Source organism: Erinaceus europaeus, chromosome 3, assembly GCF_950295315.1.
Source record: "Erinaceus europaeus chromosome 3, mEriEur2.1, whole genome shotgun sequence".
In the NCBI taxonomy this organism is placed as follows: Eukaryota; Metazoa; Chordata; class Mammalia; order Eulipotyphla; family Erinaceidae; genus Erinaceus; species Erinaceus europaeus.
Window position 1 is genome coordinate 40835870 of NC_080164.1, and position 26718 is coordinate 40862587.

Here is a 26718-nt window from a genome sequence, read left to right on the forward strand (position 1 = left end):
AGAGAAATGGAAATTTATATGCACACAGGGATCTGTACACAAATGTTTGCTTTGTTATTCATATTAGCCCAGGACTGTAAACAACTCTGATGTTCTTCATAAGATAAACTGTTATAAACATATTATTCTATGCCATTGCATCTTACTCAGCAATTAGAAAAAAAAAACTATATAGAAACAGACAGATGAACTTCCAGAAAATTCCATTGAATAAAAAAAAAATTACCCAAAGTTTATACCAGATAAGTATTTGTAGGACATTCATTAAATTGTATAATTGATATATAATATTGTATTAATTTCAAGTGTATAACAAAATGATTTTACTATTTGTATACATTTATGAAATTGCTACTAAAAGTCATATTAATAGTTGTCACTATACAGTTACATTATTATCTTGTGAAGATGTTAACATGTCCTCACTAAACAACTTTCAAACGTACAATAAAATACTAACTATAATTTCTATGCTATATATTAAAGGCAGGAATTATTTATATTATACCTGGGAGCATGGGCCTTTTTATTTCAAACAGCTCCATTACTACTTATATGATTTTTAAAACTTTTATTTATTAAAAGTAAACACTGACAAAAACCATAAGATAATAGGGGTATAGCTCCACACAATTCCCACCACCAGAACTCTGTATCCCATCCCCTCCCCTGATAGCTTTCCTATTTTTTGTCCCTCTGGGAGTATGGGCCCAGGGTCATTATGGGGAGTAGAAGGTGGAAAATCTGGCTTCTGTAATTGCTGCTGGACATGGGTGTTGGCAGGTAGCCTGTCTCTCTCTTTCCCTAGTGGGGCGGGGTTCTGGAGAAGCGGGGTTCCAGGTCACATCGGTGAGGTCCTCTGCCTTTTGACCCACTTCTGTTTATTTCCCACCCCTGACCTTTGACAACGACCAGTCAATTCTCTGAATTGTATATCATTATTAAAATGACAAGATTATGGAAATAGAGAACAGATAGTGGCTGCAGGAAGGGAAGTGGGGCTTTATGAGGCACCCTATGGGGATGGATGTTCTGTGTCTTGGCTGTGCTGGTTGACACATAGGCCTCCGTAAGCGATATCATCATATAAAATTACATACATGCATACACATAGAAGATAATAAAATCTGAATGCAATAAGTAAAAAGTCACTGTCAATATCTTGATTGTGATCATGTACTTTAGTTTTACAATATATTATTAGAGAAACTAGGTTAAGGCCACATAGAATATCTGTATTGTTTCTTCCAATTACCTGTGAATCTACAATTATTTTGAAGCAAGCAGACAGCAACAACAAGAAAACAACTGGAAGTTGATTTCATAGTAGGACGTATGCCATAATGAAAATCCTAAGTGGCAGTGGAAGAGAGAAAGATGTCAGCCAAAATTTTAGCTGAGGACAATATGTGACTGAAAATTAGAAAGAGTGCCCTCCTAGCTGGTGTTATTTGTGTTTTGCAACTATGCTACCTGATAAATACTCCATTTGAGAGCTCATCCTGGGAACTCTATTATAAGTTATCACAGGCAGCATTTGTGACAGGAAAGTGTAAGCATCCAGAACCATAGGTGCATAATCTTTAGACTGTGCCTGGATAATTTGAACAAGGGGGAGCCTTACAAGATCATATCCTAAGAGAATGCACCCGGTGAACTGTTCTGTCAATTCTCATGCCATGAGAGACATTTCATTAAAAGATAAACAGTTTGGTTCATTTAATTTAGTTTTTAAAATTCTGCTTTTAAAAGAAATGTTTATGACACAGAACCTAGTGGGGGTTGTATTGTTATGTGGAAAACTGAGAAATGTTATGCATGTATAAACTATTGTATTTACTGTCAACTGTAAACCATTAATCCCTTTATAAAGGAAAAAATATCTATTTAACATATTAATTATTTTATATCAAAATTTATAGATTTGGCAAGCGGCAAATGCCTTCAAGGGAAGTTGAGTTGTAATACATTTACCAGAGACTTTTTCTTTTTTAATTTTATTTTGCTAATGATTTAATATTTGTTTACAAAATGATGAGATAACAGGGGTAAAATTCCACATCATTCCTAACACCAGAGTTATGTGTCCTTATTCTCTTCACTGAAAACTTAATTAGTTCTCCTAAGGCCAAAGATATGGGTTGACTTATTTCTACAACTATCTCTATTTATATATATGTACCTATTTTTTTCTATGGCCTTGCCTTCTCTTTCTTTCTAAGTCATGCTTATACATATTATTACTACTTTTTAAATTTCTGTTATTAATCTGACTGTTTAACAGTATTTCTTGGCTAGTTATTGCTACAACACAACATTTCCAGGGTGATGAGAATTATAAAGCTCTGGATTTCATAAGATTGTAAACTGTAAATCTTAAATGTTAATTTTAATTTCTTTTTTCTTTTTATTTATAAAAAGGAAACACTGACATAACCATAGGATAAGAGGGGCACAACTCCACACAGTTCCCACCACCAGAACTCCATATCTCATCCCCTACTCTGATAGCTTTCCTATTATTTAAACTATTACTACTTCTTTTTTATTATTATTTTATTTTATTTATAAAAAGGAAACACTGAAAAAACCATAGGATAAGTGGGTTACAACTCCACACAATTCCCACTACCAAAACTCTGTATCCCATCCCCTCCCTTGATAGCTTTCCTATTCTTTAACCCTCTGGGAGTATGGACCCAAGGTCATTGTGGGATGCAGAAGGTGGAAGGTCTGGCTTCTATAATTGCTTCCCCACTGAGCATGGGCATTGCCAGGTAGATCCATACTCTCAACCTGTCTCTCCCTTTCCCTGCTGGCGCAGGGCTCTAGGGAAGCGGGGCTCTAGGACACATTGGTAGGATTGTCTGTCCAGGGAAGTCCGGTTGGCATCATGGTAGCATCTGGAACGTGGTGGCTGAAAAAAGAGTTAAACATATAAAGCCAAATAAGTTGTTGATTTTTAAAAAAATTTTTTTAAATTTATTTATTTATTCCCTTTTGTTGTCCTTGTTGTTTTATTGTTGTAGTTATTATTGTTGTTGTCGTTGTTGGATAGGACAGAGAGAAATGGAGAGAGGGAGGGGAAGACAGAGAGGAGGAGAGAAAGACAGACACCTGCAGACCTGCTTCACCGCGCGCGCGTGAAGCGACTCCCCTGCAGGTGGGGAGCCGGGGTTCGAACCGGGATCCTTATGCCGGTCCTTGTGCTTTGCGCCACCTGTGCTTAGCCCACTACACTACAGCCCGACTCCCTTGTTGATTTTTTTAAATAAGTTTTACATCACAAATAATAGTGGTTTTACTGGTTTTCCAAGAGATTTGTTTGGTGAGAAACCATTTATCAAAACTTTATTAGACTGTTTAGCAGTGATTTTAGTTGGTTATCACCATGTTCCTCCATCTAACATCATCAGGCCTGTATACTGCACCAGCTCTCTTTAAATGTGTGAAAAATAAGCAGATTTTTGTGCTAATCTTATCTGTTTTTTAAATCATTTATTCTCTTTATTTATTGCATAGACACAGCCAGAAATCAAGAGGGAAGGGGGTAGTAGAGTGGGAGATACAGAGTTACACCAGCAACACTGCTTCATCACTTGCAAAGCTTTCCCCTTGCAGGTGGAGACCGGGGACTCAAACCTGGGTTCTTGCACATTGTAATATGTGCACTCAACCAGGTGTGTCACCAGCCGGCCCCTTAATCATATCTCTGCCGTACAATATTTGCTTTACTCTGCACATCAACCTAATTTCTCTGCCTTTTTATTTTTCTTTAGAGTGACCACATCTGGTGAGAGAGGAGAAAATGTAGTTATTGAATCCAATCAAGTGTGTGCATCTCAAGTTTTCAAGAGTAACTCATCAAGAAGGTTCGGATTGCTCCCACAGACATATGGCTATCCAATGAGCCACATAAAGGTAAAGATTCTGTGTCATATTTTGAGCATCGTGTGCAGACAAGCATTTTGTATTCTTAAAATGCTGAGTTTTGACAAAGTGTACAGTTTTGTGAGAGGTGAGGTTTTTTTTTATTTGACAAAGAACACACAATCCTCAATTTTAATAGACAAACTCAGTGTTCACAATGTACAGCCTATTGCTAAATGTAGGTGTGAGTTACCACTCTTATACATTTATATTACCCCCCAAAAATAATTTGATAGCCTTATTACTAGATCTGTTCATCCTTTGATAGATGATAGTAGTTCTTTTCTGTTAAACTCCTTTTAGTCAAAAATCTCAGTTTTCACTTTGAGTTCTATTTAGGGACATTTCATCTGTAAGGAGATCAAGCAAATCTTTAATTAGACCTGCATTTGCATTGCTCAGGGTCTTTATAGGTTGCTGTCAATTACTGTTGATAAGCCTCCCTTGGTGCCACAATGGACCTTGAAAGCCATGCGCTTTACAAAATATCAAGTTATAGCTATTTCTTTAACAAGATGTTTTTAATTGCAGTAAAATACAAATAATAATTCACTACCAGATATATGAGTTTCTATATATTTCTAAGATTTATTTTACTTACTACTTATGAGAGAGAGAATCCAAACATCATTCTGGCATATGCAATAACAGGGATCAGACTGGGCACTTCATGCATACATCCCTAGAACTCTACCTGCTGTACTATATCCCAGGACATTGAGCCATTGCCTTAAATCATCATTTTCATAACATAAAAAAATATTCAGATGTTATTGGCTCTCTTTTTATGAAACTAGTCTGTTAAACAATTAGCAATTATGTAAACATATGCATTTATACAATCAGCACTGAGGATGATGATATAGTTTCTGCTTAATTTCTGAACACACATCACAATGAAGATTTGTTGTTTCCTTTATTTTGTTTTTCTTTGCTTCGTTTTGTCATTCTATGGCAGTAATTCCTTAAAATAAAGATACCAGTATTATGGAGTGGTTCATATTATCTCTGCCATGATAGGTAACATTCTCATGCATTCATGAGTTCATGATCCTTCTTCACAAGAATCTAGATGACGTGAAAGCCTACATATTGCAGGTCATCATCTAAATTTGCAGTCAACATAGTGGTCTGGAGAGGTAAAGATTATTTGAATGTATGATTAGTTATCCTTCTGTATCATTTTTGATGATTGAACTATACTATACTATACTATACTATACTATACTATACTATACTATACTATACTATACTATACTATACTATATATTGAACCAGGTACAATAGAGGGCAGTAGGAGTGGAATTTTGTCTGGGTCACTTGGTGACTTACCCAGTAGAGCCGACATATTATCATGCATAAGCACCAAGGTTCAACCTTCTGTCTGTACCTCTATGGTAGAAGCTTTATAAAGTTGAAACAGTATTATAGGTAACTTCATATTTCTCCTTCTCTCTCTCCCTGATGACTATTTCTGTCTTTGTCTCTAACTCTCTGTAAAAAGGGGTGTGGACCGTAACACACTGGGGTAAGTGCCCATAGTAAGAAGCACACATATCTGCACAAGGATCTGGGTTCAAGCCCCCAGCTCCCCACCTGCAGGGTATTCACTTCCAAAGTGATGAAGCAAGTCTGCAGGTGTTTATCTTTCTCTTCCCCTCTCTACCTTTCCCTTCTCTCTCAATCCTATTTAATTTTTCAAAAATGGAAAATAAATGGCTTCCAGAAGCAGTAGATTGGTAGTGCTGGCACCAAGCCGCAGCGATAACCCTGAAAGCAAAAAAAAAAAAAAAAGAAAGAAAAAAAAAAGTCTAATAGAGTGGTGGAGTCTTTCAGAAACCAATCTCCATCAATAACCCTGGGGTGGGTGATTTTTGTCTTGATCTAACATAAATTGTTGATTCCAATAAATTGCCAAATTTCAACCATTAATCCAAATCTACTTCCAAGTTGAATGAAAATATTTAGAAGCTATTATCAGAATAACATATGACAAAACATTAATAAAAGACTTTGCTCACAACTAGCCTTTCTTGTCACAGGCATCAAGAAATAAATATGTATCAATTTCACATTATTTCAGCAATGTTTACCTGTTGTGTCCCAAAAACTTTTCTAGCCCCTGGAGATATTAAAACAAATGAGTCACAGTTACTTCCCCTTAAAAGTTAAGTAATAATTTAAAAAGAAACATGTATTAGGCATGGTATGAGTTGATATCTGTGAGGTTTTGTATTGTTCTCCTACCCAGTAAGTTTTTTTTCCCTGATCTACTAATTTATGGACTAATCAGGACCTTTATTTACTTATTTATTTATTTCTTGGGGGATTAATGTTTTAAGGTCCACAGTAAATACAATAGGTTATACATACATAACATTTCTCAGTTTTCCACGTAACAATACAATCCCCACTAGGCCCTCTCATCCTTTTCCAGGACCTATACTCTCCCCACCCACACCCCAGAGTCTTTTACTTTGTGCATTGCAATACACTAACTCCAGTTCAGGTTCTACTTGTTTGTTCTTTTCTGATCTTTTTCTTCAACTTCTGCCTGTGAGTGAGATCATCCCATATTTATCCTTCTGTTTCTGAGTTAATTTCAGTTAACATGATTTCTTCAAGCTCCATCAAAGATGGGCTGAAATTGGTGAAATCATTCTTAATAGCTGAGTAGTATTCTTTTGTGTATATATACCACAACTTGCTCAGCCACTCATCTGTTGTTGGACAGCTGGGTTGCTTCCATATTTTGTCTATTAAAGATCGTGCTGCTATGAACATAGTTATATACAAATATTTTTGGATGAGTGTGTTGGGTATCTTAGGATATATCCCCAAGGGAGGAATTTTTTTATGACAATGGCCCTATAATACAATTTGAGATCTGGGAGTGTGATGCCTCTGGTTCTGTTCTTTCTTCTCAAGATTGTTTTGGCAATTCTAGTTCTTTTCTGGTTACAGATAAACACTTGTAGCATTTGTTCTATTCTCCTAAAAAATGTGGTTGGGGTCTTGATGAGGATAGCATTAAATTTATATATGGTTCTGGGTAGTATATTCATTTTGATGATGTTAATTCTTCCAACCCCAACATGGAATATGTTTCCATTTCTTTGTGTTTTTTTCTATTTCCTTGAATAGTGACCCATAATTTTCAGTGTACAAGTTGTTCATTTCTTTGGTTAGGTTTATTCCTAGATATTCCATTGTTTTTGTTGCTTAAGTAAAAGGGATTGATTTCTGGATTTCATCTTCTAATTTGGTATTTGCATAGAGGAATGCCACTGTCTTTTGTATGTTAATTTTGTATCCTGACACCTTACTGTATTGCCTGATGATTTCCAAAAGCTTTTTGCTGGACTCTTTAGGTTTTTCTATGTATATTATCCTGTCATCTAGAATTGGGAAAGTTTGCAGTCTTCTCTTCCAATCTGTATCCCTTTAATTCCTTGCTCCTGCCTGAGTGCTATGGAAAGAACTTCCAACACTATGTTAAATACTAATGGTGATAGTGGGCAGCCCTGTCTAGTACCTGATCTGATCGGAAATGCTTCCAGTTTTTCACCATTGATTATGATGCTGGCTGTGGGCTTGCTATATATAGACTCCATATCTTCTGGGATTTTCCAGCTATTTCCATTTTTATAGTGTTTAGATCATAAAGGGATGTTGTATTTTGTAAAAAGGCTTTCTCTGCATCTATTGATAAGACCATGTGGCTTTTGGTCTTGCTTTTATTGAAGTGGTGGATCACGTTGATTGATTTATGTATATTAAACCAACCTTGCATCCCTGGGATAAACCCCACTTGGTCATGATGAACAATCACTCTTGCCTGGATTGTCTGTGTCTAAGTAAGATACTTAAAGAGTTAACAGTTGTGGAAATTAATAGATTTTTCAATATTATTTCAATCCTTGAGTTGGACCACAGTGGGTGTTAAATCCTCTTGTTCTTTTATATTTTGTTACTAACATTTTCTATTTATTTATTAATAAAAAGTGCATAGTACAAGCCCTATTTCCCAATCCAAGTACTCATTAAAGGTTACAATAAACCCTGGGTGGCACAGATATAATTTTTTTGGCATGATTTAAACATTTAAAAACATCAGTTAACATTCAGCATACCACATGGCCATTTTTAATAAAGTAATCATCAGACATGGTAACAAATATTGAATACATGATTTCTCTTTCAAAAATATACTTAAGACTAAGCCTATTATTGCAACAACAAGAACTTAACCCATTGGCTATAGGAGCCTGAGGGCTTTTAAATGATAAGTAGGCTTTTTAGCTTAACCTCTCACTCCTGATCAAGAGATAAATCAGGGTGGGGGAGAGATAATACAGTGGTTATCAAAGAGACTTTCAAACCCCAAGGATCCAAAGCTCAGGGATCAGCTCAGCTTCTCTGTCAAGCCAGGAAGAACTGCTGGGCCCTGTGAGTTTCTAAACAAGTCCCATTTATAGTCTGTAGGTTCTGAGGCAATTATTCACCATGTTCTCCTCAGGAGAACAATGTGGAAAGGCTCCCACCACACAGCTCCACTGTTAGGCCACCGAGGTGTAAATCTTCTCCTGAGTTTCCTGGTCAGTTCTCTGTCCCTAGATGTCAGCACAGAGCCAGCCTTCTGCTGTTCCAGCCTTTGAGGGCAGTAGCAATGGAGACTCACAGTTGCATTTGGTGTGTCTTAGGCGAGTCTGCTCCTCCCTTAAGCAGTCTTTTTGTTGCTAACACAGACAGGAAGTGGTGCCTCAACTGGTAAGCTGCTGGACTGTTACCAGCCACTTAATATCTCCTTAGGAGATATCAAGCCACACGTGTTTGCACTTAGCGGTGATTTGATGGGTTCCTGAGGTCATTGTAGTCCTGTCTTGTTGAGGTCCCAGGTGATCTCCTTTGGTATTCCTAGTTGACCTGGGAGAGGAGAGGAGAGGAGAGGAGAGAAACACAGCTGCTGCTCCAGAGCCCCACCTCCGGACTCCCTGGACCTTTCTAACTGGAGTTCAGATTTTTTTGTGTTTCTTCCTAAATTATCTTGTTCAGACATCTGCTGAAATGAGAAGTGAGTGAGCACCTAACTGGGGCCAAAGATTATGAACAGCTTTGGATCATAGAAAGAAATAAGGCAAAGATTTTGCATAAAGGGAAAGAATTTATAGTCTATTCTCATACTGTAACAGTCATTTGTGCAACTTATCAACCATTATCTTTAAAGGATTGCTCTTTTGTCTATTTTTTTTTTTTATTTACTTATGAGAAAGATAGGAGAGAGAAAGAACCAGACATCACTCTGGCACATGTGCTGCCGGGGATCGAACTCAGGACCTCATGCCTGAGAATCCAAAGCTTCACCACTGCGCCACCTCCCGGACCACTCTTTTGTCTATTTTTATTAGTGATTCAATATGGTTTACAAAATTATAACAGGGGCTATTATTTCTGTAACTGTCTATGTATACACATATATATATATGCCCATTTTTTCCCTATGATACTACTTTCTCTCCTTTTATAAGTCACATCTACACCCATTACTACTTACAAGTGTTTTTCCTTTTTCCCCCATTCTCTCTTTGGGTTCAAAGCCTTCTAGTCATCTTCCCCTGACATTTCTTCCCTTCTGGGAGTATGGACCAAAAATTTCTTGGGGAGTGTAGAAGGGGGGGTTTCTGACTTCTGTAATTGCTTCTCCACTGGACATGGGCACTGACAGGATGATCCATAACCCCCACCTGTCTCTGTCTTTCCCTGGTGGGGTAGGGCTCTCAAGAGGTGAGGTTCTGGGACACATAGGTGAAATTATCTGCCCAGGGAGTTCAGGATGGAATCATAGTAGTATCTGCAACTTGATGTTCTGAAAGTCAGTAAGATATGAGGCAGAACAAAATGTTTAATTAACAGGAACCATAAAATAGGAATAGAGCAGGTTACAGTAGGAATTCTAGGGTGGTAAGCTGTTAGGAAAAGTGGGGGCCTGTGCCTTCTGTAATTTTTGCTTGAGCTTGATAGTTAATATAGAGACAGACTAAAAATACTCTCTAGAAAGATGTGATCAGACTTGAATATAATCCTCTAAAGCTGTATTAGGGAAGAGAATAACTCCCAAAATTTAAGAAAATATATAAATAAAATTAACTGTTTAAAATATCAATTTGAACTAGATCTCATATATATTCATATTTATTTAGCACAGAAACATAGATAATATTCAAGATCCTGTCAGTCTGAATTCAGAGTCCATGGTCATAGCTGGGGAAATTCTAGGATTACATTCTTGTTAGTAGCACTTTTTTTTTTCTTTAATTGATTTAATAATCATCGGCATGACCATAGGATAAGAGGGGTACAATTCTACACAGTTTCCACAACCAGAGTTCCATATCCCATCGCCTCCATTAGAAGCTTTTCTATTCTTTCTCCCTCTGGGAGCATAGACCCGGGATCATTATGGGGTGCAGAAGGTGGAAGGCCTGGCTTCTGTAATAGTTTCTCTGCTAGACATAGGCATTTTAGATTGTAACTCAAAATCAGAAGTATTCCATTGAAAGGCCCATAGTGTTAACTGCCGTTCCTGAGTACCTCTGCTCAGTATGACCTAATCTGATGCTTTACACACTTAAGGGTCTTCCTCACACTTGAGCTCCAAGGTCCCTCACATGTCATATCTTATGTACATAGGAGCTAGATTCTGTTAGCATCTCCAGTTAAGAAGGACTTTGGAAGAAATAAAAATGCCACAGAACAAGATTTAGATTTAGGGCTTTTTAATTTTTTTTTTTTTCCTAGTGTGTCCCAATTAGCCGCTGTGATTGCTGAGCCATGAGCACCTGTGGTGTCCCTGCAGCTGGCACTCTAGGAAATCCAATTTCCTCTGAACCAGAGCCCAAAGAGAAAATCACACTCTGCATCCAATTTCCATGCTAAAGACTTTACTTAAAATAAAACCAATATTTGTTTCCCAAAAAACCTCATGAATTGTGTTCTGAATGGTGACTATTTTAAAGAAAAGTATATCATGCATTCAAAAGGAGGATTCTGCTGAAATAACACCAACATTATAAATCTGTGCTCTTTGACCATTTGAAATGGATTTATTTAAAATAGGTAACAAATTATATTAGGTGTCATCCTAGTTCTACCAATAACCATATTTATTGCCCCTAGGAAATTTTCTTCAAAGATTTAGCTTCCTCTTCTTTCTTCTTCTCCTTCTTCTTCTCCTTCTCCTTCTCCTTCTCCTTCTTCTTCTTCTTCTTCTTCTTCTTCTCCTTCTTCTTCTCCTCCTTCTCCTCCTCCTCCTCCTCTTCCTCCTCCTCCTCCTTCTTTTCTTCTTCTTCTTCTTCTTCTTCTTCTTCTTCTTCTTCTTCTTCTTCTTCTTCTTCTTCTTCTTCTTCTTCTTCTTCTTCTTCTTCTTCTTCTTCTTCTCCTCCTCCTCCTCCTCCTCCTCCTCCTCCTCCTCCTCCTCCTCCTCCTCCTCCTCCTCCTCCTCTTCTTCTTCTTCTTCTTCTTCTTCTTCTTCTTCTTCTTCTTCTTCTTCTTCTTCTTCTTCTTCTTCTTCTTCTCTTCTTCTTCTTCTTCTCCTTCTCCTTCTCCTCCTTCTCTTTCTCCTTCTCCTTCTTATTCTCCCTCTTCTTCTCCCTCCTCCTCTTCTTCTCTTTCTCCTTCTTCTCCGTCTTCTTCTTCTTCTTCTTCTTCTCCTTCTCCTCCTCCTCCTCCTCCTCCTCCTCCTCCTCTTCCTCCTCCTCCTCTTCCTCCTCCTCCTTCTTTTCTTCTTCTTCTTCTTCTTCTTCTTCTTCTTCTTCTTCTTCTTCTTCTTCTTCTTCTTCTTCTTCTTCTTCTTCTTCTTCTTCTTCTCCTTCTCCTCCTTCTCCTTCTCCTTCTCCTTCTCCTCCTTCTCCTTCTCCTTCTCCTTCTCCTCCTTCTCCTTTTCCTTCTCCTTTTCCTTCTCCTTCTCCTCCTTCTCCTTCTCCTTCTCCTTCTCCTTCTCCTTCTCCTTCTCCTTCTCCTTCTCCTTCTCCTTCTCCTTCTCCTTCTCCTTCTCCTTCTTCTTCTTCTTCTTCTTCTTCTTCTTCTTCTTCTTCTTCTTCTTCTTCTTCTTCTCCTTCCTCCTCTTCTTCTCCTTCTACTTCTTCTTATTTTTTTTCTGTAAAATCAAGATAAAAGTGGTATGTTAAAACTAATTCAGATGTGACCCTGGGTCCATGCTCCCAGAGGGATAGAGAATGGGAAAGCTATCAGGGGAGGGGTGGGATATGGAGATTGGGCGGTGGGAATTGTGTGGAGTTGTACCCCCCCTACCCTATGGTTTTGTTAATTAATCCTTTCTTAAATAAAAAACAAATTAAAAAAATAATAAAAAAACTAATTCAGATGGATTATATGAAAATAATAGTGTTAATAGCAACTAAATTTTAAATAAGCATTCATGGTGTTCCAATCTCAGTTTTAAAAATGTCATTTAACCTATCTCACTTATCCCTCAAAATACCCTTGATGCTAGTTTATATTCATATAATTATCCATAACTTATAAAAATGGAAACTAGTGTGCAGAAAAATTAGATCTTTCCTCTGAATTAATAGAGCAAATGGCAGATGGTATTCAAATTTAAGTAAGGATTTTAATTTACTGGGCAATGTTTGTTCTATTCTACTTGGAATTTCCAAGTCTCCAAAGTCCTATGCAGAAAGTGAACGGTGTCATTTTGGGTTATATTCTGCATATGTTTGTAATATATATTATTTGTGTCTATGTAATACATTATATATATGTGTGTATATATACACATAATTGCACGACTGATAATTGCCACTAAATCACATTGTTTTGATTAATGATGCAATTCAGAATGTCTTCTCTCTCATACACCTTTCACTAAAAAAAAAGAAGTAATTTTGGATCATTTTCTAATGTTAGATCATCCCTAATTGATGACATAAATTTCTATAATTGTTTTTTTGTGATGCATTACCATTGCCTAAGTCATGTTTTTTTTGTTCTTTGCTATAATTATATGCATTAAAATGTGTTATTCTACTTATTGTAGTAAAGATGAAGATTATATGCTTAAGTTTTGATTTTACTAAAGTTTAATACAGAAATTAGAAGAAATTTGCTTTTTTCCTTATTTGTATTGTCAAAGTCATAGGCTACCTCTTTCTTGGAAAGTAAAATTCAAACTGCTAAGCTCTTCTCTCCTACCTTGTAAACTGCAAATCATGGTATTTCTTTCCACCTAACAGAGAACAATCAACTCAGTTAGGGTGCATTTTGTTCAGAGCAAAGTAAGTGATGTCTTATGGACCAAGATTCCTCAGAGGTACTCAAATCTTGAATCATCCCCCCTTGTTATAAAAGAATATATTCAGCATGGGTCCCCCTGAGGGGGGCAGGAGTTAGAATCTGATCCTAGAGGGGGCTGTCTCTGCTCTGTTGAGGTTCTTGCTGCTATGGGTGGAGGTCACATGATTGTGAGTGACTTTCAATTGGGATGTTCCAGCATTGTCCTTGAGAGTTTTGGGAAAACGTTGGCTCTCAAATCTAAGTCTCAGCGTTCAAATTCCCTTTCCCATTATCTTCCTTCAGAAAGGGACTAAAAACTTGTCCAGATCCAGAGATGCAAAGGATGTGTTTTGTTAAAATTATATATTCAAATTCAGTAAAACCTCAGGCATCTAAGGTGTTTCTCTTTTAGGACAACTGAATGGAGCAGAGGAGGAACGGAAGATAGTGAGTGTGCTAAAAAAAATCATCTCTGAGAATACTGTTACCGATCGATTTAACATTACATTGTGTAACATATATTTCTCAAAACAAGCAAAAGGCAGAATCATCTATGTGACAGATAGTGTGTAGGGTATTTGACTCAGGGCTGTGCTATGTGCCTTCCACCTGCTCAAAGTCTAAATTCTAGAATACACCACAGTTTACAATGAATAGCCTTACATGTCCTCTCAGAGACATTTGTGAAGTTTCTATAGAGACTAAAATATAATATGCTAAATATCTGTAACTGGTGAGAGGTATCTGTGTCCTCCTCTGCTTGAAGGAAATATTGTAGTGTTGGTTTAAGCAAAATTCTGATTTTGTTCACCATCCCATCTTTCCTTCTTCATAGTTTATGTCCTTTCTTGGGTTCTCAATGTCTGTTTGACAAAAACAATACACTCTTTATATTTATAAAGACTACTTTATTGGTATCTGGAGAAGTATATTCTGCTAAAGTAACTAGTAGAGTAACTAGTAGAATCTCCTATCTCAGATTTTTTTATAGTTAAACTTCTTTATAAACGTCAACCTTTCTTCTATAAGTAGATGAATTTTTTGTTATCATCAAAAACAGTGTTTTAAGTTTTTTAATATTCTTCCAAACAATGGTAATTTATAACTTGGTTTAATATCCTAAATTTTATATAACATATATGCTAGAGAATAATAGCATTTGGTGATAGAGGAGCAGTTTCATGTAGCCATAGTCCATATAATGTCCTCACTCATGTGGGTATTATTATTATTATTTATTATTATTATTATTATTATTATTATTATTTTGCTTCCAGAGTTATCTCTGTGGCTGGGTGCATGAACTACAAAGTCACTCTTCACGGAGACCATTTTATCCATTTTGTTGTTGTACAGAACAGAGAGAAATTGAGAGGAGGGGAGACAGAGAATGGGAGAGAAAGACACCTATAGACCTGCTTCACTGCCCCTGAAGCAAACCCCACCCCCACCCTAGCCGCCTCCACCCCGCAGGTGGGAAGCTAGGGGGCTTGAACCAGGTTTTTTGAGCCGGTTCTTGTGCTTTGCACATATGTGTGCTTAACCCAGTGCCTACCACCTGGTCCCCACTCATGGGGGTATTACAACAGGTATTTTTCTTTTTTGAAGAAAATGTATTTATCTCAGGTGTATTATTTATTTTTTTATTTTTTATTTTTGGAGAAATGAGAATCACTTCATTGAAATTAACAACACCAAGAGTTTAAACTCTATATGGTGAAGCAAGGTGCCAGTAAGCATCACTAAAAGCATCTAACATTTACCTTACAAGTTATTGTAAAGTACTATGACTGGGTGTACTATTGGCAGAGGGAGAAATTAAACTAATCAGAAGAATCCAAATAGAGACTCAGAGGGTCTAGATATATACTCACAATTCCTTATTATTTGTATTTCTGTAGACCTTTGGTCCATCACTTGCACAATTCCACTGATCCAGGTCTAACTTTTATAAATTCCTCTTATTTTAGATTAAGAGAGAGGCAAAGGGAAACACTATAGCATTGCTCCAGTCACCCATGGTACTTTCTCTGGTGTCCTGTGTGATGTTCCCTTATTTTTATAAACCCAGTGGATATAATGTAACTTGACCAGAATTTTTTTTTAAAAATGTTTTTTTCTTATATCACAGTTAATTTCTGTGAATAGTTTATATCCAATGCAAAATTCATGAGTGGAAATGAATAGGCATTTGGCAAAATGTAAAGTTGTCTTCAATTGGATGTTAAAAATAAACTTAAATTTAAGTATAGAGAATATAGAAACTGAATTAGTAAATATTCAGAAACTGAATTAGTAAATATTCAGTAATTGAAGTAATTTTCAAAAGCTGCATTAACAAATGAATATTGCATGAACAAATGGAAAAAATAAGAAGAAATCCCACTACCCTATACCTGAAACAGGTAGACAGTTACTTATTAGTATGTTAATTTTAAAGAAGTTTTTAATATTTACTTATTCATTTCTTTTCCCTTTTGTTGCCTTTGTTGTTTTTCATTATTGTTGTAGTTGTTGTTGTTATTGATGTCATTGTTGTTAGATAGGACAGAGAGAAATGAAGAGAGGACGGGAAGACAGAGAGGAGGAGAGAAAGACAGACACCTGCAGACCTGCTTCACTGCCTGTGAAGTGACTCATGCAGGTGGGGAACCAGGGCCTCGAGGCAGGATTCTTAAACCCGCCCTGGCGCTTTGTGTCACGTGTGCTTAACCTGCTGGGCTACTGCCTGACTCCCATTAGTATGTTAAATTTAAGAATGTCTGTAGGAAGATATTTCTGAGGGGATACACAGCACTTATATATTAAAAAGACATGGAATGTTACTTACACCAATATATTCAAATTATAGTTACAATGTCATAGTTTTGTCTACTTACTAGCTGACAATAATTTAAAAAGTTACTAGATGCTGGTGAATAGCATGAGTTACTGGCAATTGTTAGCAATGTCAGGGAAGTTTAGTAAGCATACAACCTTCATAATGGACATTTCACTTGGAGATTTTCCAGTGTCAGGGAAGTTTAGTAAGCATACAACCTTCATAATGGATAGTTCACTTAGAGATTTTCCATGTAGTAGTATTCACACACATGAGCAGAATTCTCTTTATACAGCTATAGCAAGGCAAGTGTGTATGGCAACTAGTAAAGTCACAGCCTCTGTAGAATCCAAATCCTAGCTCTGTCTTCTCATGCTTCATGACCTAGGGAAAATTGTTCCATTTCTTTATGCCTCAGTTTCCTGTGCTATGTCATAAATAACCATGGTGTATTGATAGTTCAGGGTTGTGGTAAAGATTTATTGAACTAAGGGGCATTTGTCACATAGCCAGTATCTTAGAAGAATGGACTTTTTAATGAGTGTTTATAAACTTGCTTGTAAGAACAATGTTCTAAAAACAACTACGCCTCCAAAGCACACATGGCGTGAAGTGCAAGGACCAGCATAAGGATCCCAGTTTGAGCCCCTGGCTTCCCACCTGCAGGGGAGTCACTTCATAAGTGGTGAAGCAGCTCCTGCAGGTATCTTTCTTTCCCCATCTCTATCTTCCCCTCCTCTCTCCAGTTCTCTCTGTCTTATCTAACAACAATGACATCAGTAACAACAATAATAATAACTACAACAACAATAAAAAACAACAAAGGAAATAAATAAATACATAAATAAATAAATACCACACCTCCATATCAGACTGGCTAGATAAATTGCATTGTATTCATGCAGTAGAATTCCATGAATTGTGTTTTTATATGAGAAAGGAAACTTATGTGAACCTAGCCCAACTTATGAAATGAAAATCTGTAGAGCACAAAACTATGTGTATAAAACAGTCATTTTTGCACTTTATTTTCCTGTGGAGGTAATTATACTTTATAGTACTATATACATTTTGGAAGTACAGGTTCACCCTCTTCAAATGTATATTACCATACCAGGTCTACCAACAGAATACCAGTATGCCTCTAGCAGGTCCACTATCCCTGTCTCATTTTTTTTTCCTACTTCTCTCTCCCGCCCTGATCATCTCAATTCTTCAGTCAAAATCCAAATGTTTATTTGGTTTGAGTTTTTGTGTTTGTGTTTTTTTTTATCTTGCTTTATTTTATGTACCACATATGGATGACTGAAATCATCCTGACATATTTCAACTGACACATACCATCAATAGTGTTGAAAATGGCAGTATTTCATCTTTTTTTCATAGCTGAGTAGCTAAGTAGTATTGCACTATGATCCATCATTGGGTACTTGTATTGTTTCCATACTTGTATTGATTTTGTAAACAGAGCTGCAATAAACATCCACATTTTCAAATTAGTGATTTAATATTCCTCCTGTTAGGTGTGGAATTGCTGAATCAGATGTTAAATTTATTTTTACTATTTTGAGAAGTCTCCCTATTATTTTCCATCAACACTAGACCAATTTAAATTTTCACAACAATGTACAAGGGTCTCTTTTTTTCCACAGAGTTGTCAACACTTACTGTTTCTGGTCTTTAAACATGTATAGGGGTATGTTTCCAGATCTACATATATTTTTGTATAATTCACCATGTTCATAAGTATATAATTCACCACCACCTGCCCCCTGTGATAATCACCATAGTTTTCATATCTAAGAGATAGTTTGACTACTTTTTATTATTTGTAGTTCCTTTGGGTATATAGTCAGGAAATTGTGTGTGTGTGTCTCTGTGTGTGTGTGTGTGTGTGTGTGTGTACATTTCTCACAAATGTGAGGTAATATTTCACTTCTTCTTCTTCTTCTAGCGTTTGCCCTTCTTCCGTAGCCAGTCAACAGCGTCAGGTTGAGCCTGATGTAAAGTTTCGAGACCTCCTTTGAATCTGGAGAGGTGGCAGTCGTTGACTATGTGGGTCATAGTCTGTCTGTAGCCGCAGGGGCAGTTCAGGTCGTCTCTGGCTCCCCAGCGATGGAACATAGCGGCACACCGGCCATGGCCTGTTCGATAGCAATTGAGGAGGGCCCAATCATAACGTGCTAGGTCAAAGCCGGGTTGATGCTTGCAGGGGTCTGTGATGAGGTGCTTGTTCTTTACCTCAGCTGACTGCCAACTCTGTTTCCAAGAGACTGGAACAGAGAAGTTCAGTGTAGGCATAGGGGACCAGATTGGGTGACGTCAAGCGTTGGACAGGATGGGCGAAGATATCCGTGTATATTGGCAGGTCCAGTCGAGCGTAGACGTGGGAAATGAACTTAGATGATGCCGCATCCCGACAAATATCTGGCAGGGCGATGTTGCTGAGAACTGGCAGCCATGGAACCGGGGTGGAACGGATGGTTCCAGAAATTATCCTCATGGAGGAATATAATTTGGAATCGACCAAGTGGACATGGGGGCTACAGAACCATACTGGGGCACAGTATTCTGCAGTGGAATAGCATAATGCCAGAGATGATGATCGTAGTGTGGAAGCGCTCGCGCCCCATGAGGAGCTGGCCAGTCTTGCAATGATGTTATTCCTCGCGCCCACCTTTGCTGCAGTTTTTATGAGATGTTCGTGAAATGACAGAGTGCGATCGAGAGTAACGCCAAGATAGACTGGCTGGGCTTCGTGCCGGATTCTCGTATCTCCAAGCTGCACATTAAGCTCACTCGAGGACGAGGCATGGTGTAGATGGAAAACAGATGATACCGTTTTTGCAGTGCTAGGGATTAGTCACCATTTTTTACAGTAATCAGATATCAGAGACATGTCTTTCATGAGTGTTTCCTCGAGGATGTCGAACTTGGATGCCTGAGTTGCACAGCAGATGTCATCGGCGTAGATGAACTTCCTTGAAGAAGTTTCTGGGAGGTCATTGATGTAAATATTAAATAGCGTAGGAGCCAGAACAGAGCCCTGGGGGAGGCCACTTGAGACAAGTCTCCATCTGCTAGACTTGTTACCCAGATGTACCCGGAATCTTCTGTTTTGGAGAAGAAACGATATAGTGTTGGCCACCCATGGAGGCAGGCATCTTGAGATCTTGACTAGGAGACCACGGTGCCAGACCGTGTCATAGGCTGCTGTGAGATCAACAAAGACAGCACCCATCTTTAATATTTCACTATAGGTTGTAATAAATGATAGTGAATACACTTTAACCAGATGCCTAATGTCTTCTTTGGAGAAGTATCTATTCAGCTCTCTTTCCCATTTTTGATGGTATCATTTGTATTTTTTGCTGGGGGGGGGGTGTTGTTTGTTTATTCCTTACATTTCCTGGACATTAACATCTTGTTGATTATACGCTATGAGAGTATTTTCTTTCATTCGATGGATTTTTTTTATCACTTAATGGTAGTTTATTTTACTGTGCTGAAGATTTTTAGTTTGATATAGCCCATTCTTATATTTTAAAACATATTTACATACAGATTGTTGGGAGTAGCTGAAATCAGAGGAAGAAGCCCTGAGCCTCAGAGAGAAGTGTTCCATGAGTGGACAGGTGTCCATGTCTTCCTGGGTTTCTCTTTACATAATTTACTTTATATTCAACAAATATTCATAAATAAATGTGTTCAAGTTGTTACATGATCCTACAAAGGTTCCATAGGAAACACAGAGGACTGTGGCTGGAGAGACTGATACCCTCTAAGAGATTAAGGCGTGCTCCTCAGGAAAAACTGATCCACAGACCATGACTTTCTGGGAAATGAATGAGAATGACATCAATGCCAGACTTAAAGGGAGACCAAGTTGTTGAATTAAGAAAGGTTACATGCAGGGGGTCGGGCGGTGGCGCAGTGGGTTAAGCGCAAGTGGTGCAAAGCGCAGGGACCTGCGTAAGGATCCCAGTTCGAGCCCCCGGCTCCCCACCTGCAGGGGAGTTGCTTCACAGGCGGTGAAGCAGGTCTGCAGGTGTCTATCTTTCTCTCCCCCTCTCTGTCTTCCCCTCCTCTTTCCATTTCTCTCTGTCCTATTAAAAAAAAAAAAAAAGAAAGGTTACATGCAGGCAAAAGTAATTTGAGAGCAAATATTAATGGAGACTGACTCTTCTTTACCAATTGAGGCAAAAGCATTTGGATAAAGATACTTGAATTTTGTTTGGAAAAGAAACAATCTGTGTGACTGCTTATATGTGCATAGTACAACCATATATGAACAAAGCTAGCAAAACTAGGGCAGTTAGTTTCTGGAAACTTACTTAAAACACTTTTCTCTTTTACAAAAAGAAAACTGAACTGAAAGGAGCAAGGGATGAGAGGTCTATCTTCAGTATATGGGGCTATTCATTTATTTTCTGATTCTGTGTATCATGAGCATGTGGGTGGCTATGCAGATGATCTCTGAATTATTCAAAGCTCTAGCAGATTTTTGTTTTGCCCCCTGTGCTGCTCTGCAGGGCGTCCTCCTCTCAGGCCACTCCTGCCAGGCATGCTACTTCAGTTTTATAGAAAGAGCAGGAAAAATCCTTCTCAACAGAGCAGGCTGCCTGCTAGAAGCCTGCCCCAGAAACTGTAATATCTGCAGTGATGGATGAGGCTAATCTTCCCATCATTTCATGGGAGATTTACATGCATAACTCTCATTAGCACTAATGGGAGTTTCTTGCATAAATCTTACATGCAGGAAAGTAAGGGGGGGGGAAGCAGTTTTCTTTAATTCTTTTTAGGTTTTCTTGCTTGAGGTTTCTTTCCTGCTGTCTCAGGTTGACTTCGGTGTATTATCATGTGCCTTGCACTTATGCTGCTGGCACTCTTCATTTACATGGAAATGGACCATAAACAGGGCTCTGAACTCACATATTTGAACACCTCCTACTTGTGCCATCATCCTTACAAGTACAGATATCCAATTAGTGCAACTGATCCAACAAATTTCCATGTGTCAATTGTACCTGCTGTGAATGTCATTCTGTTCAGTGATAACAGGGCATGCATCCCAAAATAGAGGCAGGGGGTAGAGGATAGGAACACCAAGTCCTTGTTGTGAACTGAATTATTTTTAAATTAAATGCAGATATCAGTCCTTTTAAAAGTGCTAACCTATATCTGAAGCAAAGACTGTGTTTATAAAGACCAAAGCTTGAATGGTCCCTGTCACAAAATTCTTACCCCTTTTCTTATGCCATTAAGTGTGAATACAAGTATTCAATTTTTAGTCCTAGATTAGTTTAGGAGGGCACTTGATACGACTTTCATAACTTAATTGCACTCTAAATATTTATAGAAGACTTCAAAATTGTGGTGTTGTCCAACATCTGTTGAACCACCCTACCCCATCCCTTGTTTATGAATATGTCTTTGAAATATGTCTTATTGCATCACACATTAGCTTGGATCCCCTGACCTATGAGTTAGGATATGGTTGGTGGCATGATTTGACATTGCATAGATACAAAATATTTGTATTCAAATATGTGTAAGTGGATGCTGACAAGTTTTGCCATGATAATTTTAGGTACATCTAGTTCTGACTGAGAGACATGAATGTTGTGAATTATGACATAAAAATCTGTTCATTATAAGCCAGAATGTGCATTGTTATGTAGACAGGCATTTACAGAAAATTTATCTTACATTATGTATGATATGTGTGTAGATAACATTTTCACACATGACAATGTGTCTGAGTAAGATAACTGGGTATATGTGTACAATTTTTTAAATATAATAAAGCTATGACTTTAAAATTTTCCTCCCAGGAAGCTAATACTTTATTTAGTTAAATTATTTAGTTACTATCCTAAGATTTTTTCTTTCATTAATTCTTGTCTAGGAAACATACCTACTTGATGGAAAGATTTTCTGTTAACTAAAATGATAAATATTGTGTCTTCCATTCTAATCAGTCACATTCTCCCTCAAACTTTGGCTATATCCTTAAAAGAGACTGTGTTAAGTTAATGTTCATTTTAATCACTCTATGGATAATTGGATATACTTTTTGTGTTCTTCTTCTTCTTCTAGCATTTGCCCTTCTTCCGTAGCCAGTCAACAGCGTCAGGTTGAGCCTGATGTAAAGTTTCGAGACCTCCTTTGAATCTGGAGAGGTGGCAGTCGTTGACTATGTGGGTCATAGTGTTAACATCCATGCATTGCTTCATTCAATAATTATAGCTGAGCACAAAGTGAGGCATGAGATAAGGAAGTAATGAGTAAAGAGAGCAGAACAAAGACTATATCCCTGTGTTCACCTACTAAAAAAAAAGGGTAGTAAGACCAGAAAGATTCATGAGCAAGACCTGGAGCATGTCAGGGTGTGATGACCCAGCATGAAGACACTATTCAGGTATTAGGGAGGAGGAAACCAAGAGAAAGTAGGTTAGAAGTTTTTTTTTTAAGCATAGAAGAAATAACTTGTCATTCTCATATTGAGTTATTACAATTATTATTCTTGTTTTTTAAACAATGAGATTAAGTAATGCTAAAATATAATAATGATTCTATGGACACAATGTGATGGCCAAACTGGGACTTAAGCAGAGCTAGTGTCCTGAAGACATATAGAAATGTGGTCCTATGTAACCTAACAACTGTTGGGTCAAGGAAGAAATTAAAGAGTAAGTTTTTAGAGTAAATTAAGAGTAAATGTTTCTAGAAAAAAATGAGTGAAAATGAATAGATGAGCTATCAGAATATATGGGATACAACTAAAGCAGGACTAAGAGAGAAATTCAAGAAACAAGAAAAGTTAAAACAAACAACTTGAAGTCAAAACTCAAAGATCTAGAAAAAGCAGATGCTTGCTCTTGATGTAGCTGATGTTCTAGAGAGAGAAAGATGACGCGCTAGAAAGGTCTCCCTGCAGTAGAGCTGTTCCTTGCAAGGAGAGTGGCAGTTAATACTCAGCTACTGTAGTCAAGCTTAGATAGTTTTCCTTTGACCTTTTCTATATCCTTGATGAAAAAAAAACAAAAAAACAGAGGCATCCATGGAAAACAGAGACATGGAAAGGGGTTGGGATGTGGATGTGAGAATGGAGTAGAGGAGAGGGATCAACCTTCCTCCAGATACCAGAAACCACCAAAGGCTTTGAAGTAAGACTACGAAGTGATCTCTCTCCAGGTCTTTCCAACACCAAGCAGATGAATGGTTTACCTTTTCAGAAGTAAATTTAAGTGATAAATTGAGCAGAAATACCAATAAGTACCTTCTCAATGCAGCCATGTAAATTTGCAAAGACGGATGAGAGCATGAAGCTGGGGGTGGGATGTCTAAAGAAATGAGAATTCAGTATGTCCAATGCAACATTCTATGGGAGTCAGATTTCTAGAGCTACAAATCTGGGAACAACAGGACCCTGAGAAATGAACTTTGAAGCTGTGATAAATGATAAAAGAAATGTAGTTATTAAATGTCAGTATTGAGGGCTTAATCACAGACTGAGTTGAAATAAGTGGCCAAGGGTGGTGTGATTGCAGAAATCAATTTCAGGAGGCATTTCAGGGTAGTGTGGAGATCATATTCTTGAACCAGGACCTAAAGTCTTCAAGCAGTGGATTTAGACATAAGTGAGCCTAGGAGTTTTTGATAAACTGGGACTTAAGGCTGCAGGGTTTTAGGGAAATGGAGGATGCAAGAACAAGGAGAAAGTGTTTCCCATCAGGCAGAGGAGGTAATCTGCTTCCACAGATGTAGACACAGGAAGAAACCTACAGAAAATGCACTGCAGGGTGCATGATTGTGCAGTTGGCTGGTCTCACTGCCAGAAGTTCCCTTGGGATGATTCCAAGAGTGAGGATGGGGAAGAGGGTCAGAATGAAGACAAATGCCTAGAAAGTAAAGCTCTGAGATTAGGCTAAAGGCTAACAGGGCTCCTATGCTACAGACAGAGAAAGGTTACTCAGGATAGCCAGCTGAATCCTGCTATTGGGGTATTAATGCTGGAAAAAAAGAGTCCTCTGGTAATTACAACCCCTATTTTTAGTTATATCAAATGTGATGACAGATAAGAAATAACAAGCAATTTCACAAGGCCTCTACTGTAATTTAACATTGATTATCAATAATATATTTGAACAGTAGTCCTAAGACAACAGATAGATATGTACAGTAAAATGTAGTATCTATTATATTGTGACTTTGAGCACAAAATGCATTTAATTACATAATAAAATATGTTCTTCACCCCCAAGTTATTTGAATTTGTTTGTCTTTTAAGTGTCCTTTGGAGTTGTCATAAAAATACAATAATCTGGTCTTGAAAACAAGATACACAAATCAGATTATTTTGAAAAAAAGCAGGGAAGCATTACAAAATAATTTTCTTGAGAAAAAAATCTTGCAATCTCACTCAAAGGGAAGAAATTTCCTGCAGTCAGAGATTATCCTGTCAAAGGTACCACATATGATAGTTGAAGTGGGAAGGTGGTTGTTACGAAAGAATTTGGCGAGACAGAACTGCAGATGTCTCACTCTGAAACCATCTGCTAAGTTTTAAAATGCAGGTAGCAGGAGCCCTTCTTCTTGCAGAGAATTCAAGATCAGGACTCTGGAGTCTTGCAGCACGTACTCTGAACAGAGGCAAAGGCCACAGTGCAATGGGTGTTAGGGACTCTGCCACAGGGACCCTCTACCCTGTGAAGAGCTGAGTTGGAGATATTTTTGTTCCAGGAAATATTTTATAAGGGACAAATAATAGTTTTTGTCAATCTGAATGTAATTCTAGAGTGATCCAATTTGCAATTGACTTCAGTTCAAGTTACAACACACCAAACAGCAGTTTTCCAAGGGCCAAGGCATGCAACAGATGGCTGACCCTGAACCTAAATGCCTGTTATTTCTCAGCAAACAAAGCTCATCAAATTCTTGAAAGTTTGTCTTTTCTGTTTCAGTAAGTGGAGAATCTCAATTCCTCAATTTTCATTTTATTCTTTATAATTTAGGATGCTCTTTAAAGATTCTTGTTTTCCCCACTCATATATTCAATTTTAAACTTTGCCCTTTTGAGGGAAGAGGTGTGGGGGATGCATCACTCTGTCCTCCACATATGTGATTTCCCCACTCTCAGCCTTATATTTATATTTCTTTAATTCAGAAAGAAGGGTCAGAGAGACAAACAAAGAGAGGGAGAGACACCACAGCACCAGAGCATCTTCTGGTACTCTGATACTCTCCCATGTAGTGCCAGAGTTCAAACTCAGGCTCACTTCATGGCAAGGTATGTCCTACCAGGGGAGTTGTCTTCTGCCTCCTCTACCATCTTTCAAGTGATACACTTCTCATTTCAAAATCTATAAGAAATGGACAAACCCCCTCAAATAGGCAAGGAAGTTAACTGGAAAATTTTCCAAAAAATACATTAAAGTCATACATGAATTTTTTAAATAGTTACTGCAATGTTGTGTGGACAAAATGTCACATAATAATTGAGAGAAAGTTGTAAGCCATAAAACACTGTACAACTATTACTTTCAACACTAGAAACAGTGCTTTTGATTGGCTATTGTTTACTCATGGAGTATTTCTTAGCTTCTTTCTATGTGTCTGTACTGTTCTAGGTAGAAGTCTATAAGGATGCATAAGACACATGAAGACAGGGCCCGCAGGTCACAGTGCAGTTCTGGCAAACAAGGAAGAGGGAACAATGAATGCTATATGATGAAATTTCTTACAGACAAGACAGTGAATCTCAGGCAAAGCTAAAATGGTATTGCCTGATTATTGGTCATGAAAATAGAACTTGGTTAAAAGAAGGTTATGGGGAATGATGCTTGTATCTAGTGTCCTTAAAAAAAAAAAGCTATGGAAGCCCACTGTGGGAAAAAATAAACAAAAAGAAAAAAAGAAAGACAAAATTATGATTATTGATGATAGTATGAAAAATAGAATTGAAGAATGTGGATTTGTTGGCAAAAACAACAACTAGGACAGATCAAAGGAATATAGGCAAATATATTTGGGATCTTGACAAAAGAAATGGCAGGAAAGATAGACAAATTAGTAAATAGAGAGATACTAGAAAAATGACATTAATGTGTCATTATAGAATAATCATGAGGCGATGGTGGTGGAGAGGGAAAATATTAGGGAAATGCTTCACTAGGCCTTAAGTCCAAATGGTGATTCCAGTCTATGGAATGAGTTCTTCCCACTCTTGAGTGTGAAAAATTCTACAAACCAAGGACACAGTGAAAGGTGATACAGTTTGATCTTAGGTATAAAAGGCATGTGAATGTTCTACTAATAGCATTCAGTTGTAGTAAAATGACAGGTGATAAAAAGAGGAATGCTTTTGATTGGGTGAATCTTAAATAGTGAAGGCCTTCTAATAGTCCCAGGAGCAATGCACACATGGTAAAATAATGCCATTGATTCAGCAGCATATGTTGTGCTCCTGGAAAGTAAGTGTTCAGCTCTTGAATGATAATACTAACCTTCTATGCGAAATGCAATGTTCACCAGGACATTCTTTGCTCAAGAAGTAATGTATATATTGTTGTATAGAGTGTTCTAACAAGGAATACTAAGCAAGGACACACAATAGCTGAATATTTGAGGCTGTGTAGAATGTATTCAGAAGGAAAGATGCGCTGTGACTT

General features: G+C 37.6%; 1 protein-coding gene across 7 annotated transcripts in view; it reads left to right on the forward strand.

The window, feature by feature from the left end:
- The window catches only part of MYT1L (myelin transcription factor 1 like), a 527336-nt gene that overhangs the window by 272331 nt on the left and 228287 nt on the right, over positions 1–26718 (forward strand). For all 7 annotated transcript variants that reach the window (XM_060187042.1, XM_060187047.1, XM_060187048.1 and 4 more), the window contains exon 4: positions 3780–3921. The gene's annotated coding sequence lies outside the window, so the exon portion shown is untranslated. The remainder of the gene's footprint in view (positions 1–3779; positions 3922–26718) is intronic.